This window comes from Chlorocebus sabaeus, chromosome 8 (genome assembly GCF_047675955.1).
Source record: "Chlorocebus sabaeus isolate Y175 chromosome 8, mChlSab1.0.hap1, whole genome shotgun sequence".
Classification (NCBI taxonomy): domain Eukaryota; kingdom Metazoa; phylum Chordata; class Mammalia; order Primates; family Cercopithecidae; genus Chlorocebus; species Chlorocebus sabaeus.
The window spans coordinates 23,009,766-23,024,994 of record NC_132911.1 but is presented as its reverse complement, the minus strand read 5'-3'; the positions used below and the strand labels follow the sequence as shown (position 1 = coordinate 23,024,994).

At 48.8% G+C, this 15,229-nt stretch overlaps 1 pseudogene; it reads left to right on the top strand.

Annotated features, from left to right (window-relative positions):
• The first annotated feature begins 1,010 nt into the window (after window positions 1–1,010).
• LOC119618869 (dnaJ homolog subfamily C member 5 pseudogene) lies at window positions 1,011–1,558 on the top strand (annotated as a pseudogene).
• Window positions 1,559–15,229: the final 13,671 nt, after the last annotated feature.

Below are 15,229 nucleotides of genomic sequence, written 5' to 3'. Positions count from 1 at the left end.
AGGTCTTGAGCCCTGCCCTGCGGGGAGGCGGCTGAGGCCTGGCGATAATTCCAGCGTGGCACAGACTGGCCAGCAGTGCTGGGGGACCTAGCACACCCTCTGCAGCTGCTGGCCCTGGTGCTAAGCCTCTCACTGCCTGGGGTGGGCAGTACCAGCCAGTAGCTACCAGTGTGGGGCTGCCAAGCCCGCGCCCACCCGGAACTTGAGCTGGCCCACGAGCGCCGCACAGCCCCGGTTCCCACCTGCACCTCTCCCTCCACACCTCCCCAAAAGCAGAAGGAGCCGGTTCCGGCCTCGGCCAGCCCAGAGAGGGGCTCCCACAGTGCAACAGCAGGCTGAAGGGCTCCTCAGCGCTGCCAGAGTGGACCCCGAGGTGGAGGAGGTGCAGACAGCAAGGGCTGCTAGCACGTTGTCACCTCTGGTAAGAACTCAGGAAGCTATTATCACCCATCCCCATCATCATTATCAAAAAAAACTGCTGATAAAAGCACTCACCGGAAAGGAGTAGAAGGTGGTAATGAACCTGACAAGGGACTTTTGTGGCCGGGGCAGCCTGGGGAAGAAAGTGCTGAGAGAAGGACATTCCCTATCGCCCTGAAGATCTCCAGCAACCCTAGGAGAGACCCACATCCTGAGCTGGGCTTTCAGGGGCCCAGGCTGCATCTGGCTGGAGGGAGTTTGTTTTATGTGACAACTCGGGGCAGGGAGCCCCTACTTTGGGGGTAGGGCCTTGAGGCCCTTGAATATGGACAGCAGTTTATCTGCCCTGTCTCCACCCAACCCCAGGAAGCTCTCAACTCATGAATCTCCCTTCCGTAGAGCAGGTATTTTTTTTATTTTAAAATAATTGCCGCATCTCCGCTGCCGCTGCCGGTGCTGCACCGGCACCTTCTGCTGCCACTGCTGCCTCTGCCCCCGGGGTCTCCAGGCTGAGGAGTGCATCGGCCGCTGCCCAGCAGCGCCGCAGAGCGGGGAACAGGAACCATGGAGCCTGCGGGAGGGTTGGCGGACGGGCAGATTAGCCTAACATGGCAGACCAGAGACAGCGCTCACTGTCTACCTCTGGGGAATCATTGTACCACGTTCTTGGGCTGGATGAAAACGCAACCTCAGATGACATTAAAAAGTCCTATCAGAAACTTGCCTTGAAATATCACCTCGACAAGAACCCTGACAACCCGGAGGCCACAGACAAGTTTAAGGAGCTCAACAAGGCCCATGCCATCTTGACGGACGCCACAAAAAGGAACATCTATGACAATTACGGCTCGCTGGGGCTCTACCTGGCCAAACATTTTGGGGAAGAGAACGTGAACACCTACCTCCTGCTGTCCAGCGGGTGGGCCAAGGCCCTGTTTGTCTTCTGCAGCCTCCTCAGGTGCTGCTACTGCTACTTCTGTGGTGCTGCTTCAACCGCTGCTGTGCTGCGGGAAGTGTAAGCTCAAGGCGCCTTAGGGCAAGGAGACAGAGACAGAGTTCTAAGTGTCCCCTGAGGCTGCAGTCTGATGAGAGGGAGGCCACAGACACACCAATCGTCCTACAGCTGATGATGCGCTAGGGGCCGCGTCCTCCTGGTGTCACCGGCATCACCGTCATTCCTCGGTGTCTGTGCTGGGCACAGCTGGCTTGGGGTCTGTGGTTTCCTGGGCCTTGTGGCAGGGTTTCTCCCATGGGAGAAGTTGGTGTGGAAAGCATAGGAGGCCCCTTCCGACCTTCCGAGGTTGACATCGCATCCTCCACACAGCGTTTCTATCCTGGGTCTCCTTGTCACATGGACTCTGCAACTCCGGTCCTTGGAGGTGTGTCTTTCGCCCACGTTGGAGTTGTTTGCCTGTCTTCCTGCACTTTTCCCAGCTGTGAGCTGGATTGATGGGGCCAGTCTCCTCCTCCCCTATCCTGGGGTCATTCTCCACATTCCTTCCAGCCCACCTGTCCTTTCCATAGCCTTTTTTGGACCTTTACAACCACAGATGGTAGCACCAGCCCGATGAGCACAGTCAGAGGGTAGGTTGTCCATGTGTGAGCACCCAGCTGCTGCAGACAGGGGCTCTTCCAAGACCCCTCCTCCCGTGTTTGCCAGAGCTCCCATCTGCCCCACTTGCCTTTGCCCCGTCATTGATTATTCAAGCAGAGTAGGATTCGTTAGGTCCCTGGAGGAAGGACTGACTGGACCAGAGGGACCCTCTAGCTCAGGAGGGTTGGATCCCTGGGAGGCCAGCAACCAGATCGCAGAATCCATGTGTGGACCATTGGAAGTCAGTCTCTTGTCTGTCCTAGACCTTGTGGGTAGGAGAACAGGTGAAACGAGCCTGATGTGCCTGTGCTGGCCGAGGGCTCAGATCTGCCCCTGCTCTGTGGCTCTGAGCCCTCCATGTACTGGGCCTGCCTTTGGCCCCATGCTGCAGACTCCAGTGGGCCTGGTTTCTGCAGAACATCCATGGTGGCCACGGCAGAGCTGCAGAGTTCTCAGTGGAGATGAAGCTGAGGAAGAGGCTGTGTGTGGTGGCTGTGGCTTGGACCAACCAGATGAGCCTCCTGAGGCTCCTTTTCCCTGCCTGCCTGCTGACTCATGGCCCCAGCTCAGTCATTGCCCTCAGCGGCCCACCCAAGGCTGTCAGAGGGGTAGGTTCAGGTTCACCAGGAAGTTGCCAAAAAAGACATGAATGTGAGGACAAATCTGGACGTGCTTAGGAGCGGGTTGCTGGTTGAGGGCCCCCAGCTGACCCCTGCTGCAGATCCCCATGTGGGTGATGAGCTGGCTGCCAGCACCAGGTCCTGGGGCAGTTTTGTTCGTCCCACTTTTCTTTGGTTTTTCTCCCTAAAACGATCATGAAGACCTTTGATGAGAGGAGAGCTATGCACTGTGATATTAAGTTAGAAAGAATTTGTCAAAATCAGACCTCTCCTAAAAGAATAAGAAATTCATTGTTTGGCCTGTCCTGAAATGCTAGGCAGCGAGACGGTGGGGTGCCTTCATGCCGCTCAACACAGCAGCAAGTTCAGCCTGAGATGCCGGCTGTACTCAGTCTTTGCGATTTTTGTAGATGTAGCTTAGGAAGTGAGTTATTTTTCCCCAGACTCGCAAAGAGCCAGGTTCTAACCTTGGACCTAAACTAGAAAGCCGCCCGTCGGGGGTCCTGGCTCAGCCCCACCGAGCCCTCTGTTGGGCCTACATACAGCTCTGTGGCTAGAACACTCCAAGGCCCTTTGGTACTCATCAGAGTGGGCCCCTTGCCAGGTGACTTTTCAGTTACAGAGTCCAGTGGACCATTTTTTAGAACCATGCAGCTCCCTGCAAAGGGTGGGGTACAGTGGGAAAGAGGAGCAGGACTGGAGGTTTGTGGAACCCGGTCCCTACGGAATTTGTAAAACCTAAATAAATCATGGCCATGACAATTCTCACATTGTGATTATAAGACCCCCAGGAAGCCCAGACACTCGGGGCCTGGAGTTCCTCCCACTGCCTGACCCGGAAGCAAAACCGTTTCTGGTGTTCCTCCCTATTGGTTTTAAGGCCTTGTCTTAATTCAAGGAAAGAGAACCTCCCAGGTTTTCTTTTTCCAGAGTGGACTGTTTCCCTATTAATTAAGAGAGGTGGTGAGTCCCCTGGGGCAGCTTACACGCCTCCCTGTCCATGTGCGAACAGATTGGGACGCCCGCAGCACCCCTGACTGCTGGTGACAGTGACGGGACCCCAACTCCTCACTCTTGAGCTGTAGACGATGCTGTGAGCAACTGTGGCCGTGGGCACAGAACGTCCCATTGGACACTGCTGCTGGGTGCTGTCAGGGGCCTGCTGGGGTCCTTGTGCTTTGAGGCCTGTCTGGTTCACAAGGGGGTCCAGGCAGCACTGACTGCTTCCGACCTGCAGGAGGCATAGGAGCAGCGCCACAGGCCCTTTCATGGCAGCTGCTGGTGTGTAGATTTGTCTCCACTCAGTGACGTGGGATTTGTCTTCCTTTTGGCTTTATTTTTAAACTGCTTTAGATACTACTGCTCAGTGTTTGTGAACTTTCCCAGTTCTCTGATGTTCAGTTAATGCAGCCAGCACCCAGTGGGGACCTATTAGAAAAAGAAACTGGCATGTGCAAGTGCCCAGCAGGAAGCTTCAGCTCCACGTCGGCTGCTGCCGTCCAGGAAAGGCCCTGAAGCCTCACACAGTCGAGGCTGCTCTCAGGTGCCACATGTTGCCCGTGGTGGCACCCGTTGCCCTGCCGAGACCAGAGCGTTCTGTTCCAGGTGAGCCTTGTTGTGCCGCAGGGGCACCAGCATGCAGACTGCCACTGGAGGGTCCAGGTGCTGCGGGCAGAGTTTGACGTGGGGCTTGTCCGCCCTCCCTTAGCTCTGGCTCAGTGCATCCTACTGTGGAGACATCTCGTGAGGGGACACGAAGTGACTAATCTCACCCTTTGCCGGTATTTGGAGCTGCGAACCCATGTGGCACAGGACTGGCCTGTGTGTGTTATTTAGGTTGTGAATCATACTGTAGAATTGGCAAAAGCTACATTTTTACTGTCCTTACCAGCAACAATTCGCATCATTACATGCTGTGAGTATGGGCTGTGGTATGTCTGTGTGTGTACATATGTGTACATATGACACAGCAAGCATGTCATGCTGCTGTCCATCAGTGAAGCAACAAGTACAATAAAAGGTGGCTCTAAAACAGCCTCTGGTTTCTTGACAAGTGGGGCAGGGACCTTCAGGAGGCTTTCCTGGCAGGTGCACAAAAGGAACGGCTGAGCCTACTGTGTGCAGTGTGTGTGTGCCCAGGGCACTGCCGTGGCCCCCAACGGCGTTGGCCTCTGGTCTGCAGGGTTGGGTGCCCATCCTGGGGGCTATATGTCATGCTCACTTGACCCAGGTATGTGTCCTGGTGTGAAACCTAGGAGGTGACCGGAAATCCTTTCCTCCCTTGAAATATTAAAGATGATTTTCTAGGCAACAGATACAATCAGTGGCAAAGCTGCATCTGAAGGGCAGCCCAGAAAGGGGCCCTGTCCTGGCCCCAGGAGTCCACACATCTCCACCCTCCAGAAGGCGCTGGGCCCAGGGTCCTGCAGGTGGCTTTTGGTAGATTTTGTTTCCCTGGAAAATGGGGAAAATGTTTCAAGCCAGGTGAGGGGAGGAAGTTAACACTGAAATATGTATTTTTAAAAATTAAATGCAGGCCGGGTGCGGTGGCTCAAGCCTGTAATCCCAGCACTTTGGGAGGCCGAGGCAGGCAGATCACGAGGTCAGGAGATCGAGACCATCTTGGCTAACACGGTGAAACCCCGTCTCTACTAAAAAATACAAAAAACTAGCCGGGCGAGGTGGCGGGCGCCTGTAGTCCCAGCTACTCAGGAGGCTGAGGCAGGAGAATGGCGTGAACTCGGGAGGCGGAGCTTGCAGTGAGCTGAGATCCGGCCACTGTACTCCAGGCTGGGCGACAGAGCAAGACTCCGTCTCAAAAAAAAATTAAATGCAAATGCATGGAGGCTGGTTGTCCATTCTCTGGTTTTGTCACTGGCATCCTGGAATCCAACCGTGTTGGGGTGTAGGTGCTGTCAGACTCTGACTGATCCTGGCTCGAGCACACACATCTAAGAGCCAGGCTGGTTTTGCATGGTGATCTCCGTCTTGTATGTCTGAATGTTGACCTAAAATAAAGATTACTGTTGTAAAATAAATGTTTTCACTGCAGAAAAACAATAATAATAATAATTACACGTTTTTCATGTTTACATAAATAACAAGTAACTATTTATTAGGTTGGTGCAAACGTAGAAAAGCTAAGTCATATTTTATAATTACCTGAAGTCTCACCACCCAAAATAATCACCTTTCTTTATTCCAGATTATTTCAATGGATTATTTTTGTTTGTTTCAAATGTCATAGACATCATCAGAATATAATTTTATTGTTTCTCACTTAACATTCCTTCATAAACTTTCCTTGTTATTACAGACTTCATATACACAATTTTAAAAGTCCACGTTTGATTTTAATTAGATGGTGTATCCTTCTCTGAGCATTCCTGCATTATTAGGCTGTTTCCAATTTTACACTATTACACAGACTGTTACATTAACATCTGCATATTATAGCATACTCTATAATTTGAATTACTGTCTGATAGTAAATCTCCAAAATGAAATTTATATAGTTAAAGGGCATAAACATGTATAAGGCATATAATTTAGAATATATAGATCAGGTATCTCAAAATGTTTTTCAGTTTTTTTTCTTACAGTATATGTCACATATTCACTGTAAAAATGTTAAAACACAGAGACAAGTATATGTAATGGAAAAAATGATTAACAACCCTGCCACCCCCAAATAATCACCTTAATATTTTCATATATTCCCTTCCTCCCACATTGTTCTGGGACCACTTTGTATATAAAAAATTGTATTTTTCTCTTATTTTAACTTATTTCTCCATATCATTAAGAATCCTTCTAAAACATGATTTTTAGCTACCACCAAATGGCCTATTATGTGTGTATATCCAAATTTATCCTTTATTGGTGGTTATTTGTGTTTTCCCCAAATTTTTCAGTATTATAAATGACACTAAAGCAGATGCTAAAATGTCACCACATTTATGATGAGGACCTTAGTGGAAGTCACAGAATTATAGATCTTGAGCACTTGTACACCTCGAGAAATTCGCTTACCCAGGACCCTGCAACTAATCTCAAGTGTATCTATATACTTATTTTACAGAGGTAGTATCCTGCACTTAAGAGAATGGGAGTGGAGGCCGGGCACGGTGGCTCACACCTGTAACCCCAGCACTTTGGGAGGCCTGGGCGGGCGAATCACCAGAGGTCAGGAGTTTGAGACCAGCCTGGCCAACATGGCAAAACCCTGTCTCTACTAAAAATACAAAAATTTGCAGGGCGTGGTGGCACGCGCCTGTAATGCCAGCTACTCAGGAAGCTGAGGTGGGAAAACCGCTTGAACCTGGGAGGCGAAGGTTGCAGTGAGCTGAGATTGCGCCACCACACTCCAGCCTGGGTGACAGAGTGAGACTCTGTCTCGATAAAAAAAAAACAAAGCAGAATGGGAGTGGCTTGTGCAAGTTCACAGATCTGGGACGTATCAAAGAAAACAACTGGCAAGCTAATGTGTTGGGTCCACGGCTCTTTCCCAGGTGATTCAATGAGATCTTGTTATTCTGAAACATTTCTGGGTCTCGAGTATTGTGAAAGCTAGGAAAGCACGCCATGATGATATGGTAAGGAGAGCCTGGAGAAAATTGATCTTTTATTCAGTATCAGCCTGAGCAAAGGGAAGGTCTCTCGTGGTGTGTCACAGGTCTCTAGCTTTGACTCTATTCTGTCCAGCACTGGGATGACAATGGATAAAGCAGGCAAGCCTTAGACTCGGACTCTGGCTAAGTTCAACAACAAATCTATTGGAAGAATGAAGAGTAGTTCACATGGTCAAGGAAAAAGCGGAAGGAGCGGAGTTCTCGGTAGCAGGAACTCATGGACGGCAGTCATGGATTGCAGCTGTTGGGATGAAAGAGTTCCATTGCTCTGCATCCTGATTCCAAAGAGAGAGCAACTGACTGGCCAGACTGAGTCAAAGGGCAATAGCCCCCAGACTGTGTTCAGTGGGGTCTGGAGACTTCCTCCAGCAACATCGTGCTGTTATTACTTGCAGAAGAAGGAAAGGGTCTACACAGACAAAACTGGATGACTACAATGCAGTTATTAATTAAAGTGTAATCAGTCACTAGGGTTGTTTTCTCCAGCAATATTCAGTCTCTCTGGGGCAAGCTCAAAGAAAAGCAAATCAGTGAGACTGAACAAGGTGAGTATTGTGTAATAAGGAACTTATTCTAGCAATTAGAACTTACACAATTGTAGGAGGAGCCAGGGAAGTAAGAATCCAAATATGGAACTGAAGGATCAGAAAAAAAGCCACCAACCAGGCCTGCACCGGAGAACAGCTGGGCACCTGCAGGCTATGTGGAAGCTAGCCACATTCGGTTGCTGAAAGCAGACTGCAAAGGGGGATGGTGTCAAAGTTCACAGAAGAGTGCTGCTGCTCTGTGAGTTCCCATCAAAGTACCTGGAGAAGGGCCTGAGGTCCCTGTTGGTCAGTACAGCCAGCAGTTGGGAAGAGAGTCCCAGCGAGGAAAAGAGGGAGTGCACGCTGGGATCTCTGGCACCCCTGTGTCTACCCCTAACCAATGACAAACACCAGCCTGGGTGTCTTCCTCTAATCAGTGACAACCTTCAGAATAATGGCTGCTGTTTCACCTTGACTCCCAAATCTTGCACATTTTCACTGTTGGCCAAATCTAACACTCTGAACCTTTCAGAGAAAGGGATCTGAGAAACAGCTCCCAGTGTAAAGAAGTCATCAATAGAAAAATATGGCATGGTGAGTATCATGGAAGAAAAGACAGACAAAGGGATTCGGGATATTTTCAGGGGAGTGAAACTATGACGAGGGATCATAAAATCTAGAATACAGGGGCCCAGGCCGGGCGCGATGGCTCACGCCTGTAATCCCAGCACTTTGGGAGGCTGAGGTGGGCGGAACACGAGGTCAGGAGATCGAGACCATCCTAGCTAACAAAGTGAAACCCCCGTCTCCACTAAAAAAATTACAAAAAATTAGCTGGGCGCAGTGGCGGCTGCCTGTAGTCCAGCTGCTCAGGAGGCTGAGGCAGGAGAATGGCGTGAACGCGGGAGGCAGAGCTTGCAGTGAGCCGAGATCGCGCCGCTGCACTCCAGCCTGGGCGACAGAGCAAGACTCCATCTCAAAAAAAAAAAAGAATACAGGGACCCCATAACATTGGCAGTCTCAAGGTCAAAGACACTGTGGGTGGTAGAGTCAGTGAACTGTAAGCGTAAAAGATGATGGTCAAAGTGGCATGTTTGAACTTGAGATTTTGGATATTGTGACGTGGTGACCTGTGATAATGAGGTATAAGGTGGCTAAAGTGATGGAGACCAGGGCATTGGAAGAATCATCCATGTGGATGTTGAAATAGCTGGGTACAGTGGCTAGGATTGGGCAGAGAGAAAGTCAATGAGTCTTGAGCTGAGGTCTTCAGTAAGCACGGGGCAGCTGCCAGTAGACTGCTAGGCACAGTAGCGAGGGCGGGTGGCGGCAGCTCAGCCCTCAGGTACATGAAGGTGAGGGGGAAAACTCCACCCTTCTGAGAGGGTTACAGGGGAACCAGTGTCCTGAAGGAAGGAGCCAGATTTAAGATAACAAAAGCAGGTAGCAGGAGAGAGATTACAAGGCCAGGTATGTGACTCACGCCTGTCATCCCAGCACTTTGGGAGGCTGAGGTGGGAGGATCACTTAGGGCCAGGAGTTCGAGACCAACTTAGGCAACATAGTGAAACCCTTGTCTCTACAAAATATTTAAAAATTAGCCAGGCATGGTGGGTGCACACTTGTTGTCTCAGCTCCTCAGGAGGCTAAAGCAAAAGGATTGCTTGAGTCCAGGAGGTCGACACTACAGTGAGCTGTGATCACACCCCCTGGGCAACAGGGTGAGACCTTGTCTCTTTAAAGAAAAAAAAGAATACCAGAGAATGTGCTGATCACTCCGTAAGTGCTCCAAGGGAGGGTAACAAAATGTACAACCCTCCACCCCAGAGGAGGCGTGGGAGATCGAGTCAGGTTAGGGATTATATTAGGACTCTCCATTTTCAAATGTCAGAAATCCAACTCAAGCTAGATTCAGCAAAAGAGAAGAGAGTGTATTTATCCATATAACTGGAAGTGTAGTGGGGCTGCTTGCTGGCTTCAGTGCTGATCACAAGGACCCAAGCCACATCCTCGAGGGGCTCTCCTTCGGTCTCCCTGCTCTGCCGTCCTCTGTGTTGGCCACGCTCCCAGGCAGCCTCTCCCCATGCAGCAGCAGATGGTGGCCCAACAACCCTGGGAAGTGTGCACCTCCCTTATGACACCGGGGAAATTTCAGCCTGAGCCATCCATGGTGGTTAGTGAGGCTGCATCTCTAGTGGCCACTCTGAGAGGGCAGAACCCACCAGAATCACATGTTGGCAAGTGGGGAAGTGGTCCTTCAAAGGAAAACTGCTTTGCTGACACCAGGAGGAGGGCAGGGCCAGGCATGGTGGCTCACGCCTGTAATCCCAACACTTTAGAAGTCCAAGGCAGAGGATCACTTGAGCCCATGAGTTGAAGTCCAGCCTGGGCAACATAGGGAGACCCTGTCTCTACAAAACAAAAATTTTTTTAATTAGCCGGGCGTGGTGGCACATGCCTGTGGCAGGAGGCTCTCTTGAGCCCGGGAGATCGAGGCTGCAGTGACTGTGCCACTGCACTCCAACCTGGGTGACAGAGCGAGACCCTTTTTCAAAAAGAAAGGAGTGAAGTGTACTGGATAGGCAGAACCTCAGATACCCTCATCAGACAGACACAGAGGTCGGGAACGAGAGTGAAGGTGACACTGAGTCACTCCAGAGGCTGGATTTGGACTTCTAGTGGTCACTGAGGAAGACAGGGATATGAGGCAAGATGACGTTGGCACTGGCTTCTTAGGGGAGACCTCAAGTCACTCCTGAGTACCTGGAGTACCCGGGTGGGGCTGTGGTCACAGCGCCATCTAGTGCCATGTCATGATATAGCCAGGAAGCCGAGGGGCTAGATGCCCCCTAGATGCTCCTTTCCCTCCAAACGGGGTGGTCTACGAGGGGCGAGGAGCTGCTTGACAAATATTTGAAGGCAGGGGGACATTTGGAGAGAAAAAGTTAGGGAAGATGTAATGGCAGCTCTTGGCGATTTGAAGCACTGACCTCTGGGAGAGGGATGAAACTCACAGAACTAGTACCCTTAAGGGGAGCTACAGGAAATTTGGGGTGAATGATGACAACTAGAACTGTCTAATGAAGAAGCGAGCTCTCCTCTAAGAGAATGAATTCCCATCCCTGAAAGCGTTTAAGCTGTGATTTGGATGTCTTTAGTCAATGATAAGATATAAAATCTCCTATATTGGGTGCAAGATCAAGCCGCAACACGTTTAAGGTAGCTTCCAGATTATAATTACATGAGTTATTCACACCCTGAATGAGGAAGAAATCATCCACCAAATGGTGCAGTAGCTAAATGTTGTCTTCAATGTCCTTTCACTTCCCTTTTGGGGCTCCTTTTTCCTGTCTCCAGGCACCTCTATTTCATACTTGGAAGCTTGAAGCTCTCATGAGGTCTACCTGCTCCCAGGGTTGCCTTCTAGACATAACAATATCCCCGTTGCAAAATTTGTCGTCTTCTTCCCATAAAATTTCTAGGATCTGACAAACAGCCTGTAATCAACAAATAATCCAGATGTCAACTCTCCTCTTGAATGTCAGAATTCAAGAAACTGTGCTCTGTTTGAGGAGCTATAAATTTAATTATAAACAGCCAATATCATACATTTTTATTTAATTAATTAATTTTTTTGAGACAGAGTCTCCCTCTGTTGCCCAGGCTGGAGTGCAATGGTACAATCTCGGCTCACTGCAACCTCCACCTCCAGGTTCAAGTGATTCTCCAGCCTCAGCCTCCTGAGTAGCTGGGATTACAGGCATGCACCACCACACTCAGCTAATTTCTGTATTTTTAGTAGAGACGGGGTTCCACCATGTTGGTCAGGCTGGTCTTGAACTCCTGACCTCAAGTGATCTGCCCGCCTCAGCCTCCCAAAGTGCTGGGATTACAACCATGAGCCACCACACATGGCCGATCACACATTTTTAATTACTTTTCGTTTAGTAGCTTCTGTGTTCACTGTTAAATGTGTTTTCATTAATCTTGTCTTCTCAGGTCATTTTGTTAGACACCGTAGGCAACAGTTTCATAATATTTTTGAATCCTCCACAAAATTTAGTGTTTCAGTAATAGAATAGTTGATGAAGATCAATGTTTGCAAATCCCATTTGTGAGTTTGTTCCTCTGCATGGAGGATGTCAGGCGCTGTGATAGACAAGAACGTGTAAAGGTGAATAAATAGAGCTCCAATCCACCTGGAATAGTAGTAAGATATAAAGCGCCTACTAAGTGCCAGAAACTGTGCCACACACATGACACAGCATTATTGCGTTTTACTCAGGCAGTTTCATGAGGCAGGAATTTCTAGTTTCATTTTATAAACTAGAAATGTAGGCCCGGAGAGGACTTTGCCTAGAAAATAAGATCCAAAACTCAAGCCCAAATTAGTATTCCTCTCCTTTTCCTGTAAACAAACAAACAAAATAAATTACAAAACAAATTAGTTTTTACTGGAAAAGGTGCACATTTCATTTTGGGAGTCCCCAGAAGCAAAAGGACCACATTTTCCCTAGGATTGGATCCAGGGAATGGAGGAGCAAAAACTTCCTAGTTTAGTCTTGATGGATACTCCTAGGGAATCAGGCAAAACCAGGGGCGGGAGTGGCTGTGTCTGATGGGGTAGAACTCTTGTCACCTCCCTGCCGGTGGCCACTGAGGCACCTCTGGACCGCTTCCTGCCGCTTTGCTGCGCCGCGGTGGAGAGCGCGAGCTCGGACGCCATCTAGTGGTAAGTCCGAGGCTTCACTGGAGGGCTCAAAGAGGATGTGGTGCCAACATGCGTTCAGGATTCGCGAAGAGCTGGGATTGAGAGTCAAATGCAGTGGGTCCTGAATCCCAGGTCAGAACACATCATAGCATCCCAAAAGAAAGCCACTTGCTGCCTGTGTTGCGCTCAGTTCCATATCCCGGAGTTCAGTGGCTTCTCTCCATCCATACCCTCAACTTACAGGCTTCCAGGAGAGATGCTCTCCTTATCCTTCTTTGTATTACACTTCCATTCATGTTAGTCACAAGTGAAAAACAAAAGCCTCAGCTAATCAAGTCTTGCAACTCCAAGACACACACACACACACACACACACACACACACACACAACTGTGGCAGGGTCATTCATCACGCAGCCTCTCTAGGGGAACTTTTGCTAAACACAAGATCCAGGTGAGAAAAATCCAATAGCCTGGGGAAGCAGATGGATGACGCCCACCAAGGAGGAAGATGTCCTTGCAAAAGGAAGCTCTGCACACAGAGCCTGGGAACCAGAGACATCCTCGGCAGGTCCACCTTGAGGGCCTCGCTCCTGCTCTCACCCCCTCTCTCTGCCTGATGCCATGCCAGGTCATGCCTCTGCCCTAGTCCCACTTTCCCACAATGGCAGGCAGTTGTGCCAAGCTTGAAGAAGGGAGGCAGGCCTGGCCCTGGGGTCACAGGCGATGGACAGCCAGGCTGCGTGGTATCCCAGAGAGCTTTCTCTGAATGCCTCCAGGGGATGAAGAGTTCTCTGAGCTCATTTTTATGCTTGACTCACCCAATTTAGTCACTTGTTATGTAAGTGGATAAATAATGTTATATGTTCCATGTATGATATATATATATATTTAATTTTTTTATTTCCTTAGGTTTTAGGGGAACAGGTCGTATTTGGTGAAATAAGTAAGTTCTTTAGTGGTGATTTTTGAAATTTCAGTACACCCATCTCCCAAGTAGTCTACACTCAGCCCAATTTGTAGTCTTTTATCCCTCACCCCCTTCCTACCCTTTCCCCTTGAGTCCCCAAAGTCTATTATGTCATTCTTAAGATGCATATATTTTTAATTAAAGAAATATATTCCCATTTTAGGTCTTGTAGTAGCCAAAATAATCCCTCTCTCCACCTCTCTCACTCCCACGCATGTCCCTGAGCTAATCCTTGGAACCTATAATACATTACCTTACATAACAAAGGGAATTTTACAGATTGATTAAGGACCTTGAAATGGGAGAGTAGCTTGGATTAGCCAGGTGAGCCCAATATAATCACATGAGTCCTTTCACATCAGAGAGACTTTCCAGGCTTTGGGAAGAGAGAGTTGATCGTTGCTGACCGTGAAGATGGAGGAAGAGGCCCAAGCAGCAACCAAGGAACGATCTCTGGAATTTGGAAGTGGCAAGGGTGGTCTCTGGAAGTCGGAAGTGGCAAGGAAGCCGATTCCCGCGAGAACCTCCAGGAAAGCATGCAGCCTTGTGGCTGGTGAGACCCTTGTAGGCCCATGTCAACCTAACTGTAGGGTAATAAACTCGCATTGTTTTTAGCCACTAAGTTTGTGACAGTTTGTTAGAGAAGCAATAAAAGCTATTAATAGAGTTCTCACGTAGGCTTTATGATCACACAGTTTCATGTAATATCAAAGCAAGACCTGCCTGGAGCTCTGCTGCCTCTCAGAGAGTTTGCATTACGGTAGGACACATTTTTGGATTTTGTTTTAGGACCTAAGAGGAAAGGCATCATTTCTGTTAATAATTCATGTTATTACTCAGAAACCAGAAGATCTACTCTGTTCCACCTAACAGAGACGGCCCCTAGTGCTCCTGGCCTCCAATGAATGTCTTCAGACCCTTCAAAGAGATCTCAGTTAGGGGCTTTTGGAAATGGTCTCTGGGCCTTTCATGGTTCACTAGGACATATTTAGAGAGAGATGCATGAGTATGTTCTGTAGAAAGGGCAAACCCTTAAGAAACACACATTGAACCATAAAATTGTCCACACCTCCGAAAGGCAGTAACTCCATTCTTGGGAATTGATTCTAAGGCATTTAATTCCAAAGGTGCTAAAAAATGTGCATGAACCTTTTTATGATAATATGTACAACAGTGAAAACAACAAAGGAAACAGTCAAAATTCAAACTAAATGAAACCTTTAATAAATTATGATTCTCTGCTAGTATGGAAACATTAAAAATTACAATTGTTTATACTCTAGAAGTATAGGGAATTGTTCCTATTACACTCAATGAAAACAGTGTATTAAAAAATAGCATTCAGGCCAGGCGCGGTGGCTCACGCCTGTAATCCCAGCACTTTGGGAGGCCAAGGCGGGTAGATCACTTGAGGCCAGGAGTTCGAGACCAGTCCAGCCAACACGGTGAAACCCCGTCTCTATTAAAAATACAAAAATTAGCCGGGCAAGGTGTCAAGTGCCTATAAGCCCAGCTACTCCAGGAGGCCAAGGCATGAGAATCGCTTGAACCCTAGGCAGCAGAGGTTGCAGTGAGCCAAGATCGTGCCACAGCACTCCAGCCTGGGCAACAGAGCGAGACTCTCTCCCGAAAAAAAAAAAAAAAAAGTATTTATTCAATAATCATTTGTTGGCCACATGCTATGTATCAAGTATTGCACCAAGCACCGAGTAATGAAAGGGTACCAAAATAAATATAGTCACTGCGCTTGTAAATTGA